Raw genomic sequence first — 7,462 nt, 5'->3', positions numbered from 1 at the left:
CTTGACAGTGTGCCCAAATCCCATTTAAAAACCCGATGGCCCAACTAGAAGTGCCTCTTTTGGTATGCAATGATTTCTTTCGCTGACCTTCTGTTGACCTTTCGCAAATTCATGTTTACCTGCTAATTCACGCAAATAGCAGTTACCTTGAATCTCAACGCAAATTTTCCTTTGGATAAGCAATTCATTTTTAATTTACATTCTGGTCTTAAATCAGAAATTTAAAGAGTGTTTCTTTCTACGACTGCAACTAAAAACGGGAGATGAAAAAAGCAAACATTAAATGTAGCTTAATTTAATATTGTTTTCCGTTTTTGAAAGATTTAAACTATTTTTTAAGTATATAAATGATTTAATAATTTTTTGGTGTATAATAAAATATCTATAAAATTGATTGTAAAAATCTTATTTAGCTCAATATGAGACCTGAAAGAAATTAAATTACCTCAATAGATTGGAATTAACATACAATTGAATTTGCTTAAAATATGTATAAGGATCTTGTAGTACCATGAGTATTTATTTATATTTATATCTATAATCATTTGCATATGATTAATTATTATTATAAGCATATTATATGTTTTTTTTTTTTTTTTTTTTTTTTTTTTTTTTTGTATATATATGTATAAGGATCTTGTATTTATTTATGCCATGAGTATTTATTTATATTTATATCTATAATCATTTGCATATGATTAATTATCATTATAAGCATATTATATGTATATCAATATTTACTTATATGTATGTACATATGTAGTTTAGTTGTCATCAATTTTTAAAAAGATTTTGCTTTCTTCTTTTTTAATGGAGCTGTCAAACACCCCGAATGGGTTGTTTTGGGCATGGCACTCATCCTCAGATAGTTTCACACATAGTCCCAGCGGGAGAGCTCACCCCGGCTTTCATATGCACAATTCTCTATACCCTCTCCCTCTCCCTCTCTCTCTTGGCTCGACTCGTAGCTACTTTGTTCAGCATGTCCCGTTGCCTGGTAACCTAGTTTAATAAATAATTCGCTATTTTTGCTTTAGCCATCTCTTTCATAATATTTCCCTCTCTCTCTCTCTCTCTCTCGCTCCCTGTCTCGCTCTCTGGCGCTTTTGTCTTCGGCAAGTCATTCATGTGTGCAATCTGTGGGTGTGACTAATTCAATTACAACGCCCAATTGTGCATGCCTCGGCGCATGCACCTCCCCCTCCCTCTGCCTACCATCTAGACACACTCGTTCACTCTGTGTTTGTATGTGTGTGTGAGTCTGTGTGTGTGTGCAGCACATTTTGGACCGTGATTTTTCATTTTCATTTCACGCTTTCTCTCTCATTGTCTCTATCCACCTCAATCACCCTCTCTCTCTCTCTCTCTCTCTCACTCTCTCTCTCTTCTCCTCCATCTTTCCCTTTCCCACTCGCGCAGAGCGTTTAGGAATATGTGTGAATTTCATTCAGGTCTGCTCTTTGGTCTCCTGAATATCGCGTTTTTCGATTCACAGTTGCCCGCGTTTCGTGTCGCGTTTCCCATTTAATTGTTTTTTGTCACACGAGTTATCCTCCTCTCCTCTTCTCTCCTCTCCTCTCCTCTCCTCTGGGGCGTATCGTGTTCAAAATTGAAATTAACTAACTGTCGCCCACCCCCTTCTCATCTAAATGCGAAATATGTCATTCCCTCAATTTTGGCTGTGTAATCAAAATGATTTGCTGCCAGCCGAGCAGGAGCTGCCATATGAAATGGTCTATTGGGTGTTAATGGCCAGAAAATGTAACGAGCCAAGGGCAACAAAAAACTAATAGTAGCCAAAATAAATATGTGTCTCTACAGTATTTTATGGCAAATATTAGTTTTAGAGGGAGATGTAGAAAAACTCATATAATAAATATGATACGATATACTTCAAGGTAATTTCATTATTCAGACTTTCATATATAAAATGGCATCTGTTGCCAATCAGACAGATCTTTTACCTTATTTAGCATTATTTTATTTTTTATTTATATATATTATGCAGACAAAATTCATGTACATATAATTAGATTCACTCCAAGATAATTTCATGAATTAAATTTTAATGAAATTTTGATAAAATCATAGCTATTGCCAGATTGCATCATATACATAATATCATATACAACATATCTAATCTTTAACTTCTTCCAAAGCTTTTTAAAATATTCATTAAAGTTTAAATAAACCAAATAATTTAATTGCAGCAACACAAAAATTCAAGATAATGGAAAACCGAAAACGAAAGCTTAAGAAAATATTTCTCTCCCCTCTCTCTCTTTATCCATTAGTATTAAGGAAACCTTTCTCTGTACATCTTCTTCTGATCTCTCCAGATCTCTCCCGATTAGCCAGTTTTTGGATCCATGAGCAGCTTTTTAATCTCAACCTTCTCAGCTGCCTCCACATAATTCTCTCCGTTGGGCGTGGTGCCCTGCTTATTGGCGCCGTGCTGGAGCAGAAAGGCAACGCAGTCGGTGTGCCCCTCCCAAATGGCAGCCAGAATGGGCGTTATGCCATATTTATCCAGCTTATTAACATCGGCCCCGATCTCCACCAGATACTTGAGCACCTTCAGCTGGCCAAAGTCGGCCGCATAGTGCAAGGGAGTGCGGCCGCCAATGAATGCGTTAACATTTCGCGCTGATTGGTCGAACATCAGCTGCACCGCATCGATTTCCCCGTTCTTAATATTCCAAATTAGATTCTCATCCGCCTGGCCCATTTTTGTGTTTTCTCCAAAACTGCTATTCATTCAATATATATGTGTATAGAGCCTACTGAGATGTTAGGCTATGTGCGACTGCTTCGATTCCATTGCCTCCTTTAACAGTGTAAAAGCCAACTATTCGGAAATTCTTGCAACTGATCGAAATGTTTTCTCACAGGCATAGCTGGCAGTGCTATCAACACTCCGGCATCTTGATGATCTGGCCGCAAACACATTGCGAAACGTGATTTGTAAGGTCATCATTCAAAAGGCATCGAGTGTGCGACAGACCGAGAGACAGAGACAGAGGCAGAGGCAGACAGACAAAAGCCGAGGCAAAATTAAAATGGTTATACATTCATGTAATTTAACGAACTGCCCAGCAAACTAAACTAAACTAAAACGAACTCTGAAGAAGAAGAAGCTGCTATAGACGCTGTAGAGGTTGCTGCTGCTGCTGCTGCTGCTGCTGCTGTCTGTGATATTGGCGATGCCAAGCGTGAGATTATCGACGATTGTATGCAGCGATGATGATGCTGATGAGGATCAGGATGCGACTTGAAGCAACAGCAGAAGTAGCAGCCGCAGCAGCCGCAGCAGCATTAGCGACTACATTGGCATTGGCCATGGCCATGTCGATGTCGATGGCTCCTGTAAGCGGCCGAAACAATGCAACTGCAGCTCAAGTTCACTTTTCATGCACTGCGCTGGAAGCTGGAAGCTGCGCGCTCGAGCTCCAGTCATTGACTTCAGTTATCGCACGCCAAAAAGACAAAACAGTTGCATGCCCAGCGCTCAGACAGAACCGACAAACAGGCAGGCAGGCGGACGGAGCGACAGACGGACAGACAGACAGGTTGGCAGGCCTTAGTCAGGGCAGGCAGCGCTATCTGCATGCGATCAAATTTCCAGGGCTTCTGTTATGCACGCTACACTGGCAGAATTCATATTCAACCCAAGGTAAGACTTTTCTCAATTTGATGGAAATAATCGATGTTTAATTAAACTCAAATTGAGTGAGGCAAGTCATAAAACAGAATGTTAGAGGCAGATAAAATGGGTAAATATTGCGAAAACATTTGACAACTTGATGACATTAACTTTAAATAATATATTAAGAAAAAAATTAAAAATATTAATTTAAAATTCATTATAAAATAATAAGACTGAATGCTTTCTGAAAATTTGAAAGGAGTAAAATTGAAGAAAAATTTCAAAGCACTAATAAAAATAAAAGAAGTAAGCAAGAAGTGAAAGAAAATAAAAATAAAGGGAATTAAAATAAACATTAATCTGATTTAACTTTATGAAATTAACGGGACAAAAATAATAAAGAAAAAAATAGCAGATAAACTACAATATGGTACTAAAAATAAAAAAAAATAAATAAAAAAAAAAAAAATAAAAAAAAACATTTATTTAGTTAATTTAATTCAATAAAATGTAAGTTGTCTAAGTACTTTATATATATATATGCTTTATAAGCACAATATATATTCTAAAAACTAATAAAAAGTATCATCAAATATAAAAAACACAAATTTATTACATACAATTTCAGACATGTTTAGTTTAATTAAATTTAAGTAAATCCTTTAAACCAAAAAAAAAAAAAAAAAATAATAATAATAATAATAATATATAATAATAATAATAATAAATCAAAACCAAGCAATAAATATCTAAATATACGTTTTTCAATTGAAGCTAATATCTAGGAAAGAGAGTTTATCACCTGGTTGAAAGCCTATTTAAATATTCTTTAATCTTTAATAAGATAAACATTAAACAGTCATATACTTTTTTCATTTTTGGTCACAGAGTAAATAAAAAAAAGTAAACTAACTACTTTTGATGCTTAAAATGAACAAAATGCTTAAGTCCAGCTTAAAGTATTTTATGGCTTAAATTGCATTTCTTCTGCATTACTGTGACCTTGCCTTTAAGTACCTACTTCTGTTTCGCTCAGTGCACGTATCGCAGTGTAGAGGGCGATCATATTGAGCGTCTGCTTTTGACATTTTGGACACAATTTGAACCTTTTACTTTTGGTTGTTGTTGTTGTTCGCTTCCACTGCGGGTTTTTGGGGCCAGAGTGTAAGCCACGATTTCCAGCTTAAGCGCAGTTCCAGGAACCCTCGAGAGTAGCCGGCCTCAGCCGCAACTTCCCTCCCCGCCTGCCCCCTGCCCGCCTGCTGGCTGACATTGATTGAGAAATTGATTTAAGCAGCGTTCTCGCTGATTTCAATCGGTTAAAGCGCGCAACTGTCTGTCAGTTAAGCTCCTCAGCAGCCCTTCTGTGGCCCCCTGCCCCCTCCCTGCGTGCCTGCTGCTCCTGCCAGCACTCATTCAGCATCCTTAACAGTTTTGATTTAAAAACTTTCTGATTTAATTGCTGCAAATGCAAACTCGCATTTTTTGGGCATTTTACACGCTCTGCGCTCTCTCCACTGACTCGTAACTAAATCAATTTGAATCATATGCATATCTCATGCAGCTCTCCATGTCCAATTTAATGGAAAATGTAATTTATAAAATTTTATAAACTTTTGCACAACTACAATTGGTTGTTGACGTTGTTGTTGTTTCTGTCGTTGTTGTTGTCGTTGCTGGAAAGTTAGTTTGTGGCAAATATTGTTGCACATAACTGCTAATGACAGATGCCAGTCGAGCTGTGGTGGGGCCACATAGAGCACAACAGCTGCCAAATTTTGAGGTAGAATGTTCTCCTCAGGCTTCGCTTGACCTTCGCTCCGGTACATGGTGTAACTTTTTGTTGTTGTAGTTGTTGTTGCTGTTGTCGGTCCAATTGCGTTAAGTGAATGTTGAAAAAGTAATGCAACAATTTGTAAATTGGTGTCTCTGGCAGTTAGAATGGTTCGCGTAATAACCTAATGGATTCAGAGCTATAAATACCAGAATATGTGGCACGAGTAACGAACTATGAAGGTCGAGTACGAAAATTGCTTGAAGAAATGGGTTAATTGATTATTGATTGGGGAATAAGGAATAATAAACTAGCTACGCTAAAGCTCCTGGGGCCGAATATTCCATTAGATCTTGTATTTTTTGGACTTTAATTAAAAGTGGATTTTCCATAGTTTGATTTCCCTTTTTGGTCTTACTGCAGTATTAGATATCAAACTAGATAAGATTCTTCTTTGTACTGAATAAAGCGAGGGTTTAAAAAAAAATTCGTCATTTACGTAAAGAGTTTAAGCTATATATGTATTTGAATTTTAAATGCTTGTATGTGAAGTAATTTTTAATGGAATTATATTAAACGCTGTTTACACAGTTTTTATTCTTAAAAAAGAAAACCAATGCGTTTTAAATCGAAAAAAGCTATTCAAATATGTATATTAAATGCACTATGAGAAAACGAAACAAATTTAATTGAAAATAAAATGTATAAGTATATAAATTTATAAATACTATATTAAAATATATATATTAAAATAAAATAAAACATATTAAAAAAAAAAATTAAATTAAATAACAATATTTTCCAAATATAAGATTTATATTAAAATATAAGTAATAATATTTGTTTATTGATTCATTTATTTTAATTAATCTACTGAAAAATACAATAAAATAAAAATAAAAATATTTATGTCAAAATTTAATACATTTTATTTATAATTTTCTTAATCAATCTTCTGATTTGTTTGTAATTACCTATTTTAGATTAAAATTGGCTTCTATTATATAAACAATTTCATATCAATTTATTGAGTTTCTATATTTTCTAAATATCAATTTTACATGAAGTCTTATAATCTATAGTAAATTTTTAAAGATCTAACCTTCTCGATGACCTTCTGCTGCTCCTGCTTATCTAAAGTTTGCATCGCATTTGCTCATTTATACTATTACTACATGGTTGAGGGGCATTCTCTAAATGTATTTCATTACATTTGCTTTAATATGCTAAATATAAGGCGCTGGGCAGGCCGAATGCATAAATCAAACTAAATACGTATTTGTTGAAAACTGGCCCAGAGATACATATCTACGAAATAAACTAAAATATTTTGTTATGCTCATTAGGGGGCAATAATGCAGTCAGAATGACAGAAAGAGAGAGAGAGAGAGAGAGAGAGAGAGACGTATCATAGATAAGTAAGTAAAAACGCAAAGACCGCAAGTTAACAATCAACACTCGAGAGGCCTCAAATAATTTATAATGTCTTAATTATTTCCTCGACGACCAGAATGTGGTCAACAAATTGTTTATGAACTCGACAACTAACAAGCAAACACTTCCTCTGCCAAATACGAAATGATATGCAGCAGATTAGCTATATGTGATAATGGGTTTTCTCTCTGGTACCCATTACCGTTGCGCTCTGCTGCGCTTCATAAAACCAGCCCGAAAACTCTCAAAAGAAAAGCGAATTAAGAACTAGCCAAATATACATACATATATAAGCAGAGAGATAGATAAATGTATATATTGTATATATTGCTGTGTGTGTGTGTGTGTGTATTGGAAGACGGAGGCCAAACTACTAAATTGAAAATTAACATATTTCGGCAGTAGATGCTATCGGGAGCAGCGCAGACAGCAACATTGTTTGGCAGCAACAGCAGCAGCAACAGCTCCCAAAGGTTAATTTAATTTTCCATTTTCCGGACGCCGGCAAAAGCAAAAAGGGAAAATTTTTCATTTTTTAAATTGATGGCCACCGGATTCGGAGTCCAGAGTCGGTGTCGGGAGTCGTTGGCTTCCTGTTTGGCAATTGT

The 7,462-nt window shown here is 35.5% G+C and overlaps 1 pseudogene; it reads right to left on the bottom strand.

Annotated features, from left to right (window-relative positions):
• Positions 1-2,175: 2,175 nt before the first annotated feature.
• On the bottom strand, positions 2,176-2,827 carry LOC108615117 (myotrophin homolog pseudogene; annotated as a pseudogene).
• Positions 2,828-7,462: the final 4,635 nt, after the last annotated feature.

The sequence above is a fragment of the Drosophila arizonae genome, chromosome 5 (genome assembly GCF_054131065.1).
Source record: "Drosophila arizonae isolate 15081-1271.41 chromosome 5, UAZ_ARI_1.0, whole genome shotgun sequence".
In the NCBI taxonomy this organism is placed as follows: Eukaryota; Metazoa; Arthropoda; class Insecta; order Diptera; family Drosophilidae; genus Drosophila; species Drosophila arizonae.
The sequence above is the reverse complement of the archived record's forward strand: the minus strand, read 5'-3'. Positions and strand labels throughout refer to the sequence as shown.